This window comes from Cannabis sativa, chromosome 5 (assembly GCF_029168945.1).
Source record: "Cannabis sativa cultivar Pink pepper isolate KNU-18-1 chromosome 5, ASM2916894v1, whole genome shotgun sequence".
Taxonomy (NCBI): Eukaryota; Viridiplantae; Streptophyta; class Magnoliopsida; order Rosales; family Cannabaceae; genus Cannabis; species Cannabis sativa.
This window is the reverse complement of record NC_083605.1, coordinates 54,593,239-54,614,182: the sequence shown is the minus strand read 5'-3', so window position 1 is coordinate 54,614,182 and position 20,944 is coordinate 54,593,239.

Below are 20,944 nucleotides of genomic sequence, written 5' to 3'. Positions count from 1 at the left end.
CGGTTTTCGTGTAGGCGTGGCCATCGTTGGCCGTTGGATTGGGCGACCTTAGGCATTCCAGTTGCCACGTGTCGTGATCCCAATTAATGAGGGATATGGGTATTTAAAGCCTTTGATACGAATCAAATTCCCCCATTTTTCCCTCTTGTTTCTTAACTTCCTTCTTCCCTCCCTTACAGAAACTTCAAAACCATTTTCACCTTTTGCCCAGATTTCTACCGTTTTTCTAAAGCATCCTCAATTTCATAAGTAATCGAGAGCAACTGCAGGAACAACTTGCCAAAACTAAAGGTTAGCTCCAAGTTCCATTGTATTTTTTTGTTTTCTGTGATCGAGAAAAAGTGTTTCTTCTGGGTTTTGGTATCTTGGGGCTTTTAGGAATGTATGTTTGTAAGGGATATGCATGAGGTTACGTTTTTTGGGTGAAAAACTGGGTAATTTTATGAAAAAAATGACCTGTAATTTGGAATAACTGCATACTGTGTAGGAAATATTTAAATAGACGCTGTTTCATACTTTGAATACTCGCGGGTATTCGGATGAACAGTTCGAATACTCGCACGCTGACAGAACTTATTTACTTCTGATTATTGTTGGGTTTTATGCCCTAAATAAAACTCATTTCATATAATCAGATTTACTTATTAATAAAGATCAGAAATAACATTTTATGTTGCATGGTTCACATGATTTATTTCATGATTATATGTATATAATGTATGAATTCTTTTTAAGTCAAGAACATATGAGTTGGTTAAAGATTATAGTGTTGTCAGCACAGTGGAATATAATCTTTATTATATGTTCAAAAGTTTATTCCCTGATTTGTCAGAACACTGGATTTAGACTGACATGGTATAATCAGCGATAGGTATTCTTACACCTTGGAAAAGTGTTATGTCCTTTCCAGGACATTGGCAAAGTTTACCAGTATCGGATGTATGGAGTATACATCGGAAGGGACCGATATTGAACTTTGATTAGATATGTTAAAATTTACCGTAATATCTATTCAATTCAATATCACCTGTTGATCCTAGATCACATGATCGAAATCCTGATATGGTTAGGTTCAATCTCAAGAGTGTTATTCGTGTTCTTTGATTTGTTAAGTTAAGCCTACTTTTGGGTTAGGGTGATACTTACATTTTGGGAACACGGTAGTGCAATTGAGTGGGAGCGCTAACATAAATATGGAATCTATAGCTTCTATCTGGCAAATAGAAGTAAAGGATGATTTCCTTCGAGCTTAACCAAACGAAGATAAATGGTGGAGATCTCATTTCACTTAGGTGAAATATCATTTATACAGGGTTAAGTGTTTTAAGGATAAAATACATTGTAGGGTGTTACGGTAATTTAATCCCTGTATAGTGTAAATCATCTATATAGAGGATCATTGATCACATTAGGGTTATAACAATGGATAACTAATAACGTGTCTATATCGTGGAACATATAGAGTGTTCTATATGACTGAGAGTGCAATTCCAAGTTCTAAGTGTGGATTCAATGAGGAATTAATAAGTTAGGAAATTTACTTGGTAAATTCGGTTCGACTTATTGGAAGCTCGGTTATATAGACCCATGGTCCCCATACTAGTTGAGACCATACTGCTTGTAAGACTCAGTTAATTGATTTTAATTAATCAATTATAATTCTAAAAGTTAGACTATATCTACTTTATGAATTCTCACAGTTTAAGGATGAAATCGTAAAGAAAAGGGTTTCTAGGTTTAATTATTAATTGAGAGGGTTTGTATGTGTAATTAATAATTATTTTAAATGACAATATTATTTAATAATCTATTTTAGTTATTAAATAATTAGTTTTGGCATTTAAATGATTAGAATTGGAAAAATGGCATTTTTGGAGAAATTGAAATAAAATTGAGGAAACTGCAAAATCCAAGTGAGGCCCATATCACCCTATGGCCGGCACCTCTTTGTGTGTTTCCCAATTATTATTTTCAATTTTAATTGCCATGTAATTGCTAATCAAAGCCTAGCAAAAATAGGAAAGTGGTTGATCACACTAAATAAGGCAGTTAATTAATTACACAGTAATTAAGGAAAATGTTTTATTTGGAAAGTTGTGCTCTCCCTTCTCCCTATATATAGCAGCCCTTGTTCTCTTCTCTTGCATATCATTGTAAGCCATAAGCCACGAAATTGAGAGAGAAAAATAGAGAGAAATTTCGAAATCCTTGTGAGATGAGTAGTGCCCACACACATCAAGTGGTATCTCAATCATAGTGTGGAAGACTATGGAATTTCTGCATCAAAGAAGGAGAAAAGAAGATCCAGGTTCAGATCTTGGTGATGCTCTGCTACAGAAAGGAATCAAGGGCTAGAGATCTGAACGGAAGGAGTCATATTATTCCGCTGCACCCACTGTAAGGTTTTCTAACTTTATATGTGTTTATTTTCAATGTTTTAGAATTCATATTAGGTTGTTAATCCAACATACTTGTTAGTAAATCTAGATCCTGGTAAATAATTTCCAACAACTGGTACCAGAGCCATGGTAATGATTTACTTTCATGTAATATGAATTAAAACAATGATTTGCATGTTTTTGTGTTGATTTGGATGGTTTCATGTTGGTTTATGTGCTTATGTGATGAATGTTTGTGTTGTACGAAATTTTTCCATGAAATATATTTTTTCAATTTTTGAAAATATTTTATTTGGATTCCTTGTGAAAAATTAAGCAATTTTGTCTTTTACGGAACTCGATTCCGATAAAAATTGAGAAAGATATGAATTTTGGAAGATTAGAAATCATGGTTGTTGCATGCAGCCCTGGCAGTTCCCCCACAAATTGCGAATTTTTGAGGTTTTTTCCCCAAAAATCCAATTTTTTCATGAGATTGTTTCCCAAAATTTATTTTTCCATTTTTAAATATTTCTAAATTGAAATGTTTCCAATTTTAAATATTTTCAATTTGGAATTTTTCCAATTTTTAAATATTTCTATTTTGGAATGTTTCCAATTTTAAATATTTCTTATTATGGTGAGATTTAAAAATTTGTTAACTTCTTTAATATTTATTTGTTATTTAATTATAATATTAGATATTTTGATATTTAAGATATTTTAAATTAAAAGATAACTTTGTCTTTTTATTTAAAATATTATATTAAAATTATCTTATATGACAAATTAAATAATTAATAAATTTGAAATTAACATAGATATTTTTATAGATATACTTACCATAATATTTTTCAAATTCAAAAATTTGTTATTTTGTTAAATATTTAATTATTTATAAATTATAAGTATAACAATGATATCTTTTCTATATATATCATTTTTTCCTTATTAGAAATTTATAAATCATATCTTAAATATTTAAATAACATAGATATTTTTGTAGAGATTTGAATATTGCTTAATTTGAGATATTTTGACATATAATTATGGTAATTATTATTCATTTATTATTTTATTCCTAAAATAATAATTATCTAACCAAATCTATTTTAAAATTGGTTTATTTTATTACTTCAATTTTATTAAATTATAAGATCTGAAAGTGATATTGAAGATTCTTTCCTTTCAAATCATTGATCTTATTACATATTTAATTTAATTTTGATTCAAATAAACCTAGATATTTTAAAATTTGTTTCCTTTATTTGGTTAGTTTAAGAATAATAATTTAATTATATTAATATCTTGATTCACATCTGTTACATGGACAATGTTTGTTTATTTATATTGTTTATTCAAAACTTTTTAACAAACCTATTATTTATCTGATCTAAATTGCTATGATTAACTTGTTGACAGATCATGATCCAATGATCTGATTTTAATCATAGTCCAATTGACGATAGATCTTATAAATAATTTGTAACAGGTAAATTTTGTACTTCTTTCATCTGTGTAAACCTAGTAACATGATAGGGTCCATCCAAATCATTTGACCTGTGTGAGCCGATATGTTTGCTTTTGGGCTTAGATGCATATAGGAAGCCCATTTAAGTTTTTACTAAGTAAATGGACTAGGTTGCTAAAATAAATTTTGACATAAGGAAATTTATTTAGGCCCAATTAGATTTGGGCTTATTCAATGAATAACAATTGTTTATTTTAAGGTTAAATTCCTCTCTTTTGGGCCTTGTGTGAGAGTTGGGGGCCATAGAAGTGGATACGACATACTGAACCCAGCTCTCCCTCACATGAACTACCCCAATTGTGAAGGCTCGTTTGCCTTATTTAAATAATTGTATTAGGTTAATTATATTAGTCTAACCTAATTAAAATTGAATTAGCAACATAATTAACTTTTAAAATATATGAAATTTATTTTTCATTGTAATATTTTAAAGTTAATTTTAGAAAAACACTTAGTCAATGATATATTCTAGATAGTTATTTCTAGTACTAGTTATTATTTCTAATATTAAATAGGAAAATATCATTGATTGTGAAATTAATTGTCTCATAATTAATTTTGGTACAATCTAAGTTTAGAATATTTTCCTAGTATTAAACTAGAATTAATAATTAAGTTTCCTCTTTACTTAATTATTTATTTCTTGAATTTAATACATTTAATTAAATTGAAAATTTCCATATCTAAGTTGATTTTCATCATGATACTTAAATATTGTTATTTTCATGTTATTTAATTAAAGTTGAAAATTATTTTAAGTTTGGAATCTTATTTCAGAATAACTTAAGTTTGAATAATTTTCAAAATATATTTTATTTTATTTTATTAATCATTTCCCAAAATTTTGAAATTGCATTTCTTTAATGCAGAAATTTCGAATTTTATTTGAAAAATAGATTAAAGTTGAAAATTATTTATTTAATTTTGGACCAACTTAAATCAGTGACTTTTTCATTTGATGGTTAATTAAAATAAATGAACTAAAATATATAATAATTAGAAATTGAATTAATTAGTCTATGAAAAGTCTAGATAGTTATTATCTGTTTTGCTTGAAGTATTTTTCTAGTGTATTTAATTAAATAGAAAATTAATATTTAAGTTGATTTTTTAATCATGATACTTAAATATTTGAAATTTTTCTTAGATATTTAATTAAATAGGAAAATTATATTTTTTGTTGAAAATTAATTTTTATTAATTAATTTTGGGCCAACATAAAATTAGAGTAATTTTCCAGGATTTATTTTATTTTATTTTAAAGCATTTTCGAAAATGCAATATATATTTATAGAAAATTAAATTTGAGTTGTAAATTAATTCAAATTAATTTTGAAACAACTTAAATTGAATAATTTTCTAAATATTTATGGAAATTATTACTAAGATGGAAATAATTCACGTTATTTATCCATCTAAGTATAATTTATAAATATTAAATTAAAATTTATATTTAGAATTTTTCATTCTAAATTGGAAATTTTAATTAAATATATATTTAAAATAAATGGATTGAAATAAATATTAGAAGAAAATACAACCCTTCATTAAATAATGAGCTTTATTATTATAAGGATATTCGATCTCCATTGTTGGTTTTACATAGCTATTGTTTTAGTGAGTAATCCTCCCTAATGGAGGAACGTTCATTAGCAAGTTAGCACCGTTTAATCTCGAAAGATAAGTAATCTTGTAAGTTTTTTTATATAGTTTATGACCACCCTAATGGTGGCGACTGTATAAGACTTGCAAGAATATGAAACAATGGTGGAAGCTCATAAGATAGAATAGCCTTGACTCTCGCCTAAACGGGACAACGCGGATTTCAATCTTGATCGAATAAAAGGTTGCTAGAATGTTGATCATTTTAGATGAGCTGACAACTCTATTCAATGAATGGTAGCTTTGACTCTCGCCTAAACGGGACACTGATATCAGTTTGTTGAAAACCTTGGAAATTATTTAGGATTGTATGTTTTAGTATTTTCACTTGTCATTCCTACTTGCTATGTGCTTCATAATTTCTGAATTGTGTAGGATTTTTTATTGAACCATGTTATTTTCTGTTATTAAATTGTAGTTTAATTTCGAATCTTCATTGTTGGTCTAACTTGATTTGTTTTTCTAATGAGATAAATCCCTAATAGATTTTCACCATTAGACTAACATAATAGTGTTAGATCTCGAAAGATAAATATTGTATATGCAACATCTAGCTGTTCATCAATTGATGACACCTTAGACTAGTGTTTTACAATATGAAACAAGAAGATTGTATAAATAAGATTACTTTGACTCTCGCTAATCGGAGCATCGTTGGATTCTTATTTAAAACGAAATTATCCTAATTCCTCTTAGCTTATTCATTTCGAATTAGCTTAGTGACATATCATTGGATGAATGGTCTATAAATCATATAAAGTCTTATTTTCTCTTAAGAAATTAGATGACGCATATGATTATATTCCCGGAATTCTATCCCTAAATGATATAAATCCTCAATCTTAGATATCTCCTACTTGTATAGGCAAATCATAGAGTTAGATTAATAGTGGTGGTCCAAGAAAGAATTACTAATTATACAGTTACACTTTCACAAGTGTTTAATAACCATTTTCTATCAATGGATTCAAACTGTATGAGTTTAGTATTCTGTGACCGGAATCCACTTGCACTATTCTAAGAACTCTTTGATGTAACTAAAGTAAGTCATCAAAAGATACAACCACATATTTTATAAATCTATGGCATTTGTATCTTGTTCATAGTGGTTTTGACAAGATCATTCTCTGCAAAGAGTTAATATGCCTATATCCATTGAAAGTAATTTCATCTCATTCGCAGATGGATGTATATTCAGGGGTGGATATGAGTTTTTGTTGTATTCTTAAAACGATCACTCTAGATTTTACATTATGCAAAGGAAATTCGAAATGTTTGAAAAATTTCATGAATTTCTAGCAATGGTGAAGGTAAGTGGTTAAAGATCTTGCGAACTAATAGGGGTGGAGAAAAAGTTAGTAGATATGCAGTTCAAAGATCATTAATTTGATTTTGAATAATATCCAAACTTACCTCCCCAGAAATTCGAGTTGCATATTGATGATTAGTTACTAGTCGTTGCCTAAATCCTTCTATGGTAATAAAATTTCAGAATGATATAATGGTTGTATACTTAATGTAAATCATTACTAGATTCATGGATGACCTAATCGAAATCTTAAGAAAAGCTAGAACTGCTAACCTTGGTTTGCATGTTTGTTAGCTATTCTAAGTGATTAGGGGTGGAGCATCCCATAGTCATTAGATAAGAAAGTATTTTGTTTAAACAAATACCACTTTTTCTAAGAAAATGACTAAGTCTGAAAATAAAGTAGCAGATAAAGGAGGTATTTTTTCTTGATTCCATAAGTGTTCTATCATCTTATTCGTTACAAGATGATCCCACTGCCTCTGTTGTCTTAACACAACTGAGAGGTCTATACCATTTAGTTTTCTTAGACATAGTTCACGATACCTTGTTGTAGTGGGAGAGTTTCTAGGAACTCACCTTCTTATAACTTGGAAGACACTAGTGATTAAAATCCATTGTGAGTTTAAACAAGTAATGGATTGTCAAGATAAGAAACTAAGAAGAAAGCCAATAGAACTATGGTTTGATCCATTCACATGGAGTAACCTAAAGTTTTCTATTACAAGGACATGAAAGGAAATTTTCGTTAATAAGTCTATTCAATGGACTTAACAAAACTTCCTGTTCCTAGTATTATAGGTTTGAGTTTATCTAAACCTATGGCTTGTGGTATACCTGAAAATTACTTACTCTAATGCAAGCAACTTACTTTAGTAAGATGCTGGAACATTTTCTTTCCAATGGCAATCTATAGAAGCTTCACAACTTCTAAGCATAGATTATATTTATCTAAGGAAAAGTTTCAACTATTCCAGAGAAGATAAAGCCATGAAAGAATTTCTTAAAATCAACAGTGAGAGGTCTCAGATATGCTTTTGTATGCCTTAGACTAGACACCTGCTGTTGAGTGGGAGTAATGAGTAGGTATCAGATTAATTCAGGAGAGGAACATTGGAAGACAATCAAGTAAATTTTTAAGATTAAGAAGAGGAACTATATGTTAGTCAATAAGGGTGTGTTTAAAACTCTTAGACTACACCACATCAGATTTCAAGACTTGCCTGTGTGCTAGAAAGTCTGCTGATGAGATGGTGATTACTTTGGGGGTGGAGTAGCGATTTTGGAGAAGTGTAAAAACCTATCTGAAATCTCTTGGTCTACCAGAGAGAGACTGAATGTTAAAAGTTGCAGGAAAGATACTTATTCAGTCTAAGGAAAGTTCTATATTTTTGTGGCACCGTTCCAACTTGCCTTAACTACTAGGGTTACTTCCTGAATAACCAAAGAGTAGTTGCCAAAAAGTATAGAATCCAGTATCCCAAGAAAGTAGACATATAGAGAGGAATTTCACATTATCAAGGATTTTGTGATTAAGGAAGAGTAATGGTGGAGAAGAGGTTGTGTTTAATTCAACCTGTCAGATCCCATTACGAGGAGTTTACTACTATTACACTTGATTGGTATATCAAGGTGTTAGTGATTATTTGAAATGCACTTTTTGTTTTATATTAGTGCAAGTGGGAGTTTGTGGGGTTTTATGCCCTAAATAAAACTCATTTCATATAATCAGATTTACTTATTAATAAAGATCAGAAATAACATTTTATGTTGCATGGTTCACATGATTTATTTCATGATTATATGTATATAATGTATGAATTCTTTTTAAGTCCAGAACATATGAGTTGGTTAAAGATTATAGTGTTGTCAGCACAGTGGAATATAATCTTTATTATATGTTCAAAAGTTTATTCCCTGATTTGTCAGAACACTGGATTTAGACTGACATGGTATAATCAGCGATAGGTATTCTTACACCTTGGAAAAGTGTTATGTCCTTTCCAGGACATTGGCAAAGTTTACCAGTATCGGATGTATGGAGTATACATCGGAAGGGACCGATATTGAACTTTGATTAGATATGTTAAAATTTACCGTAATATCTATTCAATTCAATATCACCTGTTGATCCTAGATCACATGATTGAAATCCTGATATGGTTAGGTTCAATCTCAAGAGTGTTATTCGTGTTCTTTGATTTGTTAAGTTAAGCCTACTTTTGGGTCAGGGTGATACTTACATTTTGGGAACACGGTAGTGCAATTGAGTGGGAGCGCTAACATAAATATGGAATCTATAGCTTCTATCTGGCAAATAGAAGTAAAGGATGATTTCCTTCGAGCTTAACCAAACGAAGATAAATGGTGGAGATCTCATTTCACTTAGGTGAAATATCATTTATACAGGGTTAAGTGTTTTAAGGATAAAATACATTGTAGGGTGTTACGGTAATTTAATCCCTGTACAGTGTAAATCATCTATATAGAGGATCATTGATTACATTAGGGTTATAACAATGGATAACTAATGACGTGTCTATATCGTGGAACATATAGAGCGTTCTATATGACTGAGAGTGCAATTCCAAGTTCTAAGTGTGGATTCAATGAGGAATTAATAAGTTAGGGAATTTACTTGGTAAATTCGGTTCGACTTATTGGAAGCTTGGTTATATAGACCCATGGTCCCCATACTAGTTGAGACCATAGTGCTTGTAAGACTCAGTTAATTGATTTTAATTAATCAATTATAATTCTAAAAGTTAGACTATGTCTACTTTATGAATTCTCACAGTTTAAGGATGAAATCGTAAAGAAAAGGGTTTCTAGGTTTAATTATTAATTGAGAGACTTTGTATGTCTAATTAATAATTATTTTAAATGACAATATTATTTAATAATCTATTTTAGTTATTAAATAATTAGTTTTGGCATTTAAATGATTAGAATTGGAAAAATGGCATTTTTGGAGAAATTGAAATAAAATTGAGGAAACTGCAAAATCCAAGTGAGGCCCATATCACCCTATGGCCGGCACCTCTTTGTGTGTTTCCCAATTATTATTTTCAATTTTAATTGCCATGTAATTGCTAATCAAAGCCTAGCAAAAATAGGAAAGTGGTTGATCACACTAAATAAGGCAGTTAATTGATTACACAGTAATTAAGGAAACTGTTTTATTTGGAAAGTTGTGCTCTCCCTTCTCCCTATATATAGCAGCCCTTGTTCTCTTCTCTCGCATATCATTGTAAGCCATAAGCCACGAAATTGAGAGAGAAAAATAGAGAGAAATTTCGAAATCCTTGTGAGATGAGTAGTGCCCACACACATCAAGTGGTATCTCAATCATAGTATGGAAGACTATGGAATTTCTACATCAAAGAAGGAGAAAAGAAGATCCAGGTTCAGATCTTGGTGATGCTCTGCTACAGAAAGGAATCAAGGGCTAGAGATCTGAACGGAAGGAGTCATATTATTCCGCTGCACCCACTGTAAGGTTTTCTAACTTTATATGTGTTTATTTTCATTGTTTTAGAATTCATATTAGGTTGTTAATCCAACATACTTGTTAGTAAATCTAGATCCTGGTAAAATAATTTCCAACAATTATTAGCTAGATCTTTTAGGATTTGATATGCTGTGGGTTGGATTGCGAGAGTATTAATCGCTATTCCAAATAGTGGGTGTGTCACAGTATTCTAATGGTCATATATGTGATTATATGCCCCTTGAGATACTGAGATACACCCAGCCATTTGCGACATGCGTTAATATTCAAATGAGCGTACTCCTTGGCTGATAGGTAGTCTCGAAACGGTGGGAGTAACTCAGTAATTTCAGGGTCATGCTTGAGAACGCATGCCCCTTGAGTAACTGAGTTTCTCCCAGCCGTTTCTGGAGATATATCACTTGGGCCAGGATGCGCGACTTACTCGCATTTCAACTCGCATACAAATGGGGCGGTTAGCATTCGTAAGGAGGTTGACTATTCTGGCAACTGCGATTTCATAGTTTTAATGCGGGTGAGATCATTTATTTTTATTTTTCACACATTCATCACGCTAAAAAGATCTTCTATCTTTCAGATGAGCGACTTGTCGGATAGCCAGCAGCTCAGCTCGGGAGGCCATGCATTCGATGGCGACGATAACCAGGAGGAAGACAGCTTTCTCCCAACCTCGATTTCAGAAGAGGAGGCCGCACCAATAGAGCTAGGCCCGATGTCCTCTGCAGACATCGAAAGAATGGTGCAAGAACTTGCCGAACCTGGGACCATCGACATTTGAGACAGCGAGTCCACGGTGTCGGCCCGCGACTACCTTATTCATTCGAGGCACGCTCCTGATGTCGAAGTTGAGGAGATGGACGATGACTGGACGGTCCCAGCTCGCGAATCGGGCGAAGATGAAGAAGAGGCGGAAGGGAGCGGGACAGACTCGGTTGACGACACTCAGCTGAACGAGCCCTTCGCGTGTGAAGATCTGATTTCGAGGGTTACCAAATCAGATTTCACTACCTTTGTGAGGTTAAATCTGCTGCGACTTGCATTTCAGCGACCTAAACCGTCCCAGAGGGCGCATCTCCCTTTTACCAATCCTGCGATTATTCCCACAGAGGATGTGGTAGTCTCAATACCCATTCTCCGATGTGGGGTATCGGTCCCCTTCCATCCTTCCATCGCAGCCATTCTCAGGCGATACGATGTATCACCTTTTCAACTAACTCCAAACAGTTATCGCAGTGCCCTAGCCTTCTATGCGATGTATATGGAGTACGTTCATAGGGCTCCCTCAGTAGAAGAGTTCAGCTATTTCTACGACATAAAAAGCGTAGGTCTTCATAACGGTTTCTACTGTTTTAGCAAATGGGCGACTTCTGAAATTAATGGAGTAGAAGGAATGGTGTCGAACATGGGGGACTGGAAATCGAAGTGGTTCTACGTCTTTAAAGTCCCTGGGATTAGAACTGACTTTAATTGCAGACCTAGTATGTCGCGTGTTTTTTAACTTAGGCATTTTCTGAATTACTTTGAGATCTCATGCTAACTCGCTCTTTCTTGTTCTCGCAGATAGACCAGCTCGACCGGCGCTCGACGCAACTCGCAGAGAAACAACCGAAATCCTTGGGAGCCTTTCGGTACAAGATCGCGACTGGCGATTACTGTGTACGACTACCAAGCTGCGAGAACACCAACTGATTCCAGAGAACGCAAGTCTTCAAAGAGAGCCAGTATACAAAGAACTGTCTGAGAGGCAACAAGAGCGGATAGACAAACGCCTCTCCAAGCAAACTTCTCGACCAGTCTCAGGTAATTTATCTCTTGTTATAAACTGATGTCTTGAGTTTTATTTACACTTATCTTTCATTTATCCTCGCAGAGATGACTTTTTTGAAGTCCGCGCCCGTCCTTAAGATCAAGCCGAAGGGTGGAGCAGCGACGACCTCGCCCGTTGTCTCCCAGAAGAGGAAGAGCGATGTGGTGGCTACTCTTGCCGCAGATTCTTCCAAGAAGCTGGCGAAGACTACACAGGACAAAGGGAAGAAAGTCCTGATCGAGCCAACTGTCCGAGCTCGCGACTTCCTAGCTATGCAGGAGAAGTTCGTGGGCGAGGAGTTCATGTCTAAGGCGGAGAAGATCCCTTTTGAGGAGCTTGTTCCGCGCTCTGTGGAGTTGGCTTCGCAGTCGATGACCCTGTTCCTAAAAGCTGCTGCCGCTGGTTCGAAGGAAGCTGACTCGCTGAAGAGGCACAATGCCCAGCTTCAGGAGAACATGAAGAGGCTGAAGCAAGAGGCGGCTAGAAAAGATAAAGAGCTTGAAGAACTTTGCAAGGCTAAGGAGTAGGCTGAGCTCGAGGCCAAGAACTCGCGGGCGAAGATCGAGGAGATAACTCGCGATTTGGAGGCCGAGAAAGAGAATGGGAAGAAACAATATGAGCAGGCAGTTTCTGATTATATTTACACCACTCTTTCCAAAGTCCCAGACTTCAACTTCTCGATCCTCGGAGCAGAAGCCGCTGAGATGGCCGAGGCTTTTCGCGCTATGTCGCCCACTCAAACCCAAGGTGGTGGAGGGAACCTTCTTGAAGAGGTCGAGGGTGCGGATGCTGAGGAAGCCGAGAACGAGGTCGTCAGCAAAGCCGCAGATGAGACTGCTCCTGTTGTTCCAGATGCTTGATTTTCCTCTATGTTAAAACTGTTATGCTTTTTAATTTTACTTTTCTATGCGGTACAGGGGTACTCGCGCTTTGTACTTAGACAAATTTGCTTTTTACTTTGGACAAATTTATATCCTCGCGGGGATAATTTGTTGGGTTTTATGCCCTAAATAAAACTCTTTACAATCTGATTAGTTATCAATATAAGAAATTTGAAGTGATTGATGTTTGCATGAATTTTACATGCTAATGGTTTAATATGTTTAATATGTTTATTACATTCATACACACAAAATCAGTTAAATCCAGATCATATGTTTATTCACAATTACAGTATCGTCAACACAGTGGAATGTGATTGTGATCATATGAATCAAAAGTTTTGGTCCCTGTTTCATCAGTGTTATTGGATTTACACTGATGTGATAATCAGCGATGATGTGTACTTACACTTGGAGTAAGTGTTATGTTCTTTCCAGGACATTAGTAAAGTATACTAGTTTCGAATGTATGGAGTATACATTGGACTGGACCGATATTGCAACTAAGTTAAGATATTACAAACTTACCGTTATACATATCTTTCCAAGTCAATATCAGTAGTTGATCTTAAGATTAAAAGAATCTAAATCCTGATATGCTTGGGCTCAACTCAGGAGTGCTATTCATGTTCTTTGATTTATTAGTTAAGCCTACTTTTGGGTCAGGGTGATACGTATATTTTGGGAACATGATAGTATGATTGAGTGGGAGTGCTGAACATAAATATGGAATCTATAGCTTCTACTGGTGTATAGAAGTCAAGTGATGATTCCCTTCAAGCTTAGCGAATGGAAGTAAATGGATGAGCTCTTGTTTAACTGACTAATCATTAGATCACTAAACACCATTTACAGGTAGCTAAGTGTTTTAAGGGGCAAAATACATTGAGGGGTGAGAACGGTAAAGAAATCCCATCTCGATGTAGATCATCTATATAGAGGATCTTTAAATCACAATAAGATTATAACAATGGTTAAATGAGATAGTATATTGATATCGTGGAACATACAATATGCTATATATAAGTCTGAGAGTGCAATTCTAAGTTCTAAAGTGGATTCAACGAAGAATTAATAAGTAGGAATTTACTTGGTAAATTTGGTTCACTTATTGGAAGCTCAGCATATAGATCCATGGTCCCCATTCTAGTTGAGAACATTCTGCTTGTAAGACTCATTAATTGATTCGTGATTGATCAATTATAATTCTAAAGTTAGACTATGTCTAATTTTATGAATTTTCACTAAGCAAGGGTGAAATTGTAAAGAAAAGAGTTTCTAGGTTTATTTATTTATTAATGGACTTTATATGTCTAATTAATAATTAAATTAAATGACAATATTATTTAATAATCTATTTTAGTTATTAAATAATTAGTTTTGGCATTTAAAAGGTTAGAATTGGAAAATTGGCGTTTTTGAGAAAATAGAGATAAAATTTGATAAAACTGCAAAATCAAGTGAGGCCCAATACTACACCATGGCCGGCCACTTAATGTGGGATTTCAAATTAATATTTTCATTATTTTAATGCCAAATAATTCCTAACCTAAACCTAGTAGTTGCCTATAAATAGAAAGTGATGGCTCAGTCACACAACATGCTTTCACAAGTTTTCAATAACCTTTTCTGACAGAAATTTCTCTCTTCAGAAAAACTGAGCCTTCCCCACTTTCTATACCTGGCCGAAAGCCCTATTCTCTTTTCTCTTCATCAATTTCGAACCCTAGTGAAAGAGTAAGTGCCCACACGCAGCAAGCAGTAACTCAATCATAGATTGGAAGACTGTGAAGGATCAAACTTGAAGAAGAAGGACATTCGGGCTCAGATCTTGATTATACTCTGCTACAGAAAGGATACAAGGGTTAGAGATCTGAGTGGAAGGAGACATTAATTCTGCTGCATCAATGTAAGGTTTTCTTAACTTTATATGTGTTTAATTTATCATTTTAGAAAGTTCATATTTAGGATGTTTAAACAACATACTTGTGAGTAGATCTAAGATCCTGGTAAAATAAATATTCCAACATAATTATCCTTTAACATTTTCGCAGTACACGGGTACTCGCGTTTTCAATATATATATCTGTGACTTTAATTACAGCTTGGTGTAATAAGTAGAAATATTTACAAGTCTTTTGATAAAATTTTGAAAATTTAACAATCATGAATCAATTTCCTTTATATAATCAATAGTACATTCTGGCATACATACCCCCTATACTTAGGATTTTTTTTTTTTGTATGAAAAATATCTAAGTATAAGTACAAGAGCGAACATAGTTTAATAATGCGAGTACTATTGATAATATAATTTTAAACTCTCGCCATTCCAATCTCGTGGAATCGTAGTTCCATCGAGTGTTGCGAGTCTGTACGTGGCATCACCAATTTTTTCTGCGATGAGATATGGTCCCTCCCAATTATCCCCAAAGACCCCATGTGATGGGTTTTTGGTATTTGGCATTACCTTCCTAAGGACCAAGTCTCCTGTTCGCAGGATTTTTACTTTCACCTTGGAGTTAAAGTATCTTGCAGTTCGATACTGGTAAGCCGCATTTTTTAAGTGCGCTTGGTCACGTTTTTCCTTCAGAAGATCGAGGCAGAAAAGCTGTTTCTCGTTGTTATTCGAGATGTTGAAAACATCTCTGCGTAGGGAACCTGCCCCAATCTCAACTGGCAACATGGCCTCGCAACCGTAAAAAAGTGAGAAGGGTGTTTCGCCAGTTGTAGATCGAGGAGTTGTATTATAAGACCATAGGACTTGCGGTAATTCGTCTGGCCAAGCCCCTTTGTGATCTTCTAGTTTCCCCTTAATGGTGTGCTTGATTATTTTATTAACAGCTTCAGTCTGTCCATTGCTCTGCGGGTAAGCAACCGCGGAGAATGCCTTCTTAATTCCCAAATCGTCGCATAGTTGTCGCATCTCCTTGCAATCAAACTGTCTGCCATTGTCTGAGATGAGTTTGTATGGGATGCCAAAGCGACAAATGATGGAGGTATAGACAAACTCGCGCAATTTTGTTGCTGTGACGGTTGCGAGTGCTTTGGCTTCGGCCCACTTCGTGAAGTAATCTACTGCGACTACTGCATATTTGACTCCACCATTTCCTTTAGGTAACTCGCCTATTAGGTCAATCCCCCATATTGCAAAGGGCCATGGACTTGTGATAGAATGGAGGTTACTCGGAGGTTGGTGGGTATATCTGGCTATTCGTTGACACCTGTCACACTTCTTCGCAAACGCGAGAGCATCTTGTCGCAAGGTTGGCCAGTAATACCCTTGCCGCATGATTTTTAATGCAAGGGAGTTACCTCCGGTATGATTGCCACAAATCCCCTCGTGTACCTCACGAAGTATGTAACCACAATCCTCTCCGCTGATACATTTGAGAAGAGGTTGACTAAAACTTCTGCGATACAACCTTTGGTCATATATTACATAACGGGCGGCTCGCTGTCGCAACTTTCTTGCTTCTATTTTATCATCAGGCAAGAACCTTTTTTCCAGATATGCGAGGATAGGAGTCATCCAGGTAATCTCCTGAACAGTATCTATTTCCATGATCACTTCTTGATTTATAGTTGGGTGAGCCAATACGTCTACCGGAATCACATCGAGCAATTCGGCTTCTCTAGTTGAGGCCAAACGGGCCAATGCGTCTGCGTGTGAATTTTGAGCACGCGGTACTCGAGACACGACTATTTTTTTGAACTTCTGCATCATTTCGCAGACAATGGCTAAGTATTTAACCAATCTCCCGCCTCTTGCCAGATATTCTCCATTCACCTGGCATACCACGATTTGGGAGTCGCTAAAAGCCTGAAGATACTCGACTTTCATCTCGAGAGCGAGTTTCAATCCTGCGATTAAAGCTTCATACTCGGCTTCATTGTTAGATGCAGAAAATTCAAAACGTAAAGCAGCGTGTACCTTGAAATTATTGGGACTGATTAACAAGATCCCACTACCAGAACCCTCGCTATTTGAGGCTCCATCGACGTACAATGTCCACGTCTCTCTGTTTGCTATAGCAATGTCGCTTCTGTCTTCTATGAGTGCTACCTCGGTGCTGGGGAATTCAAGTATAAAATCTGCCAAGGCTTGCCCCTTGATCGCAGTTCTTGGTTTATACTTGATGTCGAACTGACTCAACTCCATCGCCCATTTTAACAATCTCCCTGATGCTTCTGGTTTTGCTAGAACTTGTCTTAAGGGGTAGTTCGTCAAAACTTCAATGCTGTGAGCCTGGAAATAAGGTCGCAATTTTCTTGATGATATTATCAAGGCGAAAGCTAACTTCTCCATTTGGGGATAACGCGTCTCGGCATCCAGTAATCGCTTACTGACATAATACACCGGGTATTGGCGTCCTTGGTCCTCGCGTATTAGTACCGAACTAATTGCATATTCCGAAACGGCTAAATAGACGGATAGGACTTCATCGGTCAATGGCTTTGACAAGATCGGAGGTTGCCCCAAGTGTATTTTTAAAACTTGAAAGGCCTGCTCGCACTTTTCGGTCTAATGGAACTTTTTGTTGCCTTTCAAAATCTGAAAAAACTCCTTGCACTTATCAGAAGATCTGGATATAAAGCGGTTTAAAGCTGTGACTTTACCTGTGAGGCTTTGAACCTCATTTGGCTTGGTTGGTGATGGCATTTCCACCAATGCCCTGATCTTCGCGGGATTGGGTTCTATTCCTCGCTGATTAACCATGAACCCAAGGAATTTCCCAGAGCCAACTCCAAAGACGCATTTCAGTGGATTTAAACGCATCTTATACCGTCGTAATATATCAAACATGGTCTGTAAGTGGGCAATATGATCCTTCGCATGTTGTGATTTTACGAGCATATCATCAATATATACCTCCATGGTTTTCCCAATGAGATCTGCGAACATCATGTTCACTAGCCTTTGATAAGTCGCACCTGCGTTTATTAAACCAAAAGGCATGACTTTGTAACAGTATAGTCCTCGATCAGTAATGAATGAGGTATGCTCCTGGTCTGGTTCATACATCGGGATTTGATTATATCCCGAGTATGCGTCCATGAAACTCAAGAGTTCGTGACCTGCAGTGGCATCAACAAGCTGGTCAATGCTAGGAAGGGGAAAGCTGTCTTTGGGATAGGCTTTGTTTAGATCTGTAAAGTCAACACATGTGCGCCATGAGCCATTAGGCTTTGGCACGAGTACGGGGTTCGCTAACCAGTTGGGGTAAAACGACTCCCGTATAAAGCCGCAGGCAAGGAGGCGGTCGACTTCTTCTTTTAGCGCTTGGTACCTCGCGGGGTCCATTTTGCGGCGCTTTTGTCGGACACCTCGCACCTCGGGGTCAATGTTCAAGCGATGACACATGACTTGCGGAGATATCCCGACCATATCTGAGTGTTTCCAAGCAAAAACATCAAGATTTTGCTTTAAAAAGGTCGTTAATTGTTCTCGCAGCTGAAAATTTAATTTAGAACCAATTTTTAAAACTTTGTTATTATCTACAGGATCTATAGGTACCTCAATTGTGTCTTCCGCGGCTTGGGCTGCGGCGGTGTGATCGAGGATTCTTGGATCCAAGTCTGGTTCATCTATATGTGGCACTTCCTTGATTCTGAGGATCTCCTGGGGAGGAGGTGGTGCCTCCAAAAAGTAGATAACATTTACCGTCCTTTTCTCTGGGAGTTTAACTGCTGCGTTGTAACATTCTCGCGATTCTGATTGGACTCCCCGCACAGAACCTACTCCAGCGGGAGTAGGGAACTTCATTGTCAGATGATAGATCGAGGTTATGATCTTCATCTCTTTCAGGATTGGTCGACCAATTACGGCGTTATACGCTGAGTACTGGTCGATTGCGCGAAATCCGCCATTGACTTGGCTGTCACTGGGGCAGTTCCCAAAGTGATTGGGAGTTTGATCATTCCTTTTATTGTTATGACATCTCCCGAAAAACCATAAATGCTCGACGTCATAGGTCGCAGATCCTTCTCCTGCAACCCCATTTGTTTGAATGCTTGGAAATTCAGCAGATTCACTGAACTCCCGTTATCGACAAGTATGCGATGGACATTATCCCCGCTAATATTGGCGACTATCACTAGTGCATCGGAATGCGGGTGATGGACCCATCTCGCATCACTCTCCATAAAGGTGATGTCGTCGCACTCTTTCTTAAACAGCTTCTCGGGCCGCTCACTAAGATTATTCACATTGGTAAGCAGCTTCTCCTTGGCTTCTCTGGCATATTGTTCTTGTGACTTGCGAGAGTCCCCTGCGATATGAGGTCCTCCAATTATAGTCAGGATGTTGCGAGGTCTTCTGGAGCCACTCGCATTCTGGTTTTCTCCTTTGTCATCCGCTTGGGGACGATTTTCCTCGCTCTTCTTATACTTGTCGAATTTCCCTCTCCGGATTAGCTCCTCGATTTCATCCTGCAAGACCCAACATTCTAAGGTAGTGTGACCAATATCCTTGTGGTACTTACAGAATTTTTTAGGGTCTCTCCTGTCGCGATTTCCCCTGATGGCGGGCGGCTTCTTGAAGACTCCGTTTCTTTCCTCGATTGCGTAGATATGGTCTCGAGGGACTGCGAGTTCAGTATAGTTGACGAAGCGAGGCCCACCTTTCCTTTTCGGCGAGGATTCCTTCTTTGGAGGAGACTTTGCCAACTTCGGACTTCGCTGTCTTCGCGGGCTGTGTCTTCTTGGGCTTCGGCCCTTGGAGTTCTTCCCTCGTGGACTGCGAGATCGTGACCGCGGTATGGGTGACCGGCGCTTGTCCTTTCCCTTCTCTACCTCCGCTAGAGAATTCTCGATTCTTTTGTGAGGTTCGGCCATGGCGAAGAATTCAACTAAGGATTCGGGCCTTCGAGCCTATAACTCCTTCCAAACGTCGGTCCTCGGCAAGATACCTGTTATCAGCATGCAAACAAGCGAAGACTCGGGAGCCTTCTCAACCTTTGTTACTTTTGCATTAAAGCGTTTAAAATAGTCTTGTAAAGACTCACCAGGTTCTTGTTTGATGTTGGCCAAAGTCGTATAAGGTGGCCTATACGTCATTGTGGCCTGGAAATGTGTGAGGAATAAGTCGACGAAGGTTTCCCACGTCGATATCGATGCCTCGGGTAATTAGGTGAACCAATCATGGGCATTTTCCTCGAGTGTTCCCGCAAGAATGCGGCACTTTGCGAGCTGCGGTACCTGGTCCACTTCCATTATAGTATTAAATATTTCAAGATAATCTATCGGGTTAGAAGTACCTTTATATTTGAGAGATTCGGATAGACGAAACCCTTTTGGAAGTTGAGCCTGTCGCACTTCTGTAGTGAAAGGCGAGGTGCCATGCAACTTATATATAGGCTTTCGTTGCTGCTCGAGCATTTTCAAAGCCTGCAGAAGCATGCTTTGGTCAATCCCTCCAGCCGCAGGAGCCGGGACTGCTACAACTGCGGGGCTCGCAACTACTGCAGCAAGATTTACTGGGACATTAATCCCAGTGGTCGCGATCGGCGCGGTAGGCGGGTTATTATAAGTATTGGCACCCTGATCGTCCGCATGGGGATCATGGAGTGTCTCAGTATTATGTGGGACGTGACAGCGTGCCCTGAAAACTGCGTTGAGATGATCACGCAGATCACCTCGGTGAACCTGATAATGTCCTCCCTGTTGTGTCTGTACAGAGCCGGACCTTGTGTACCTGCTTGGAGTGCGACCATGCGATGACGAAGAGGCTGACTCTGCGTCGTTGTCTCTTGATGGTCGGCTACGAGGATTACGGCGTTCAGGATCTTCATCAACTCGTGTGCTTTGGTTTGGATACCTTGCGGATTGATCCCTTGACGTTGGATGGTTCAGGTCCAGACCTT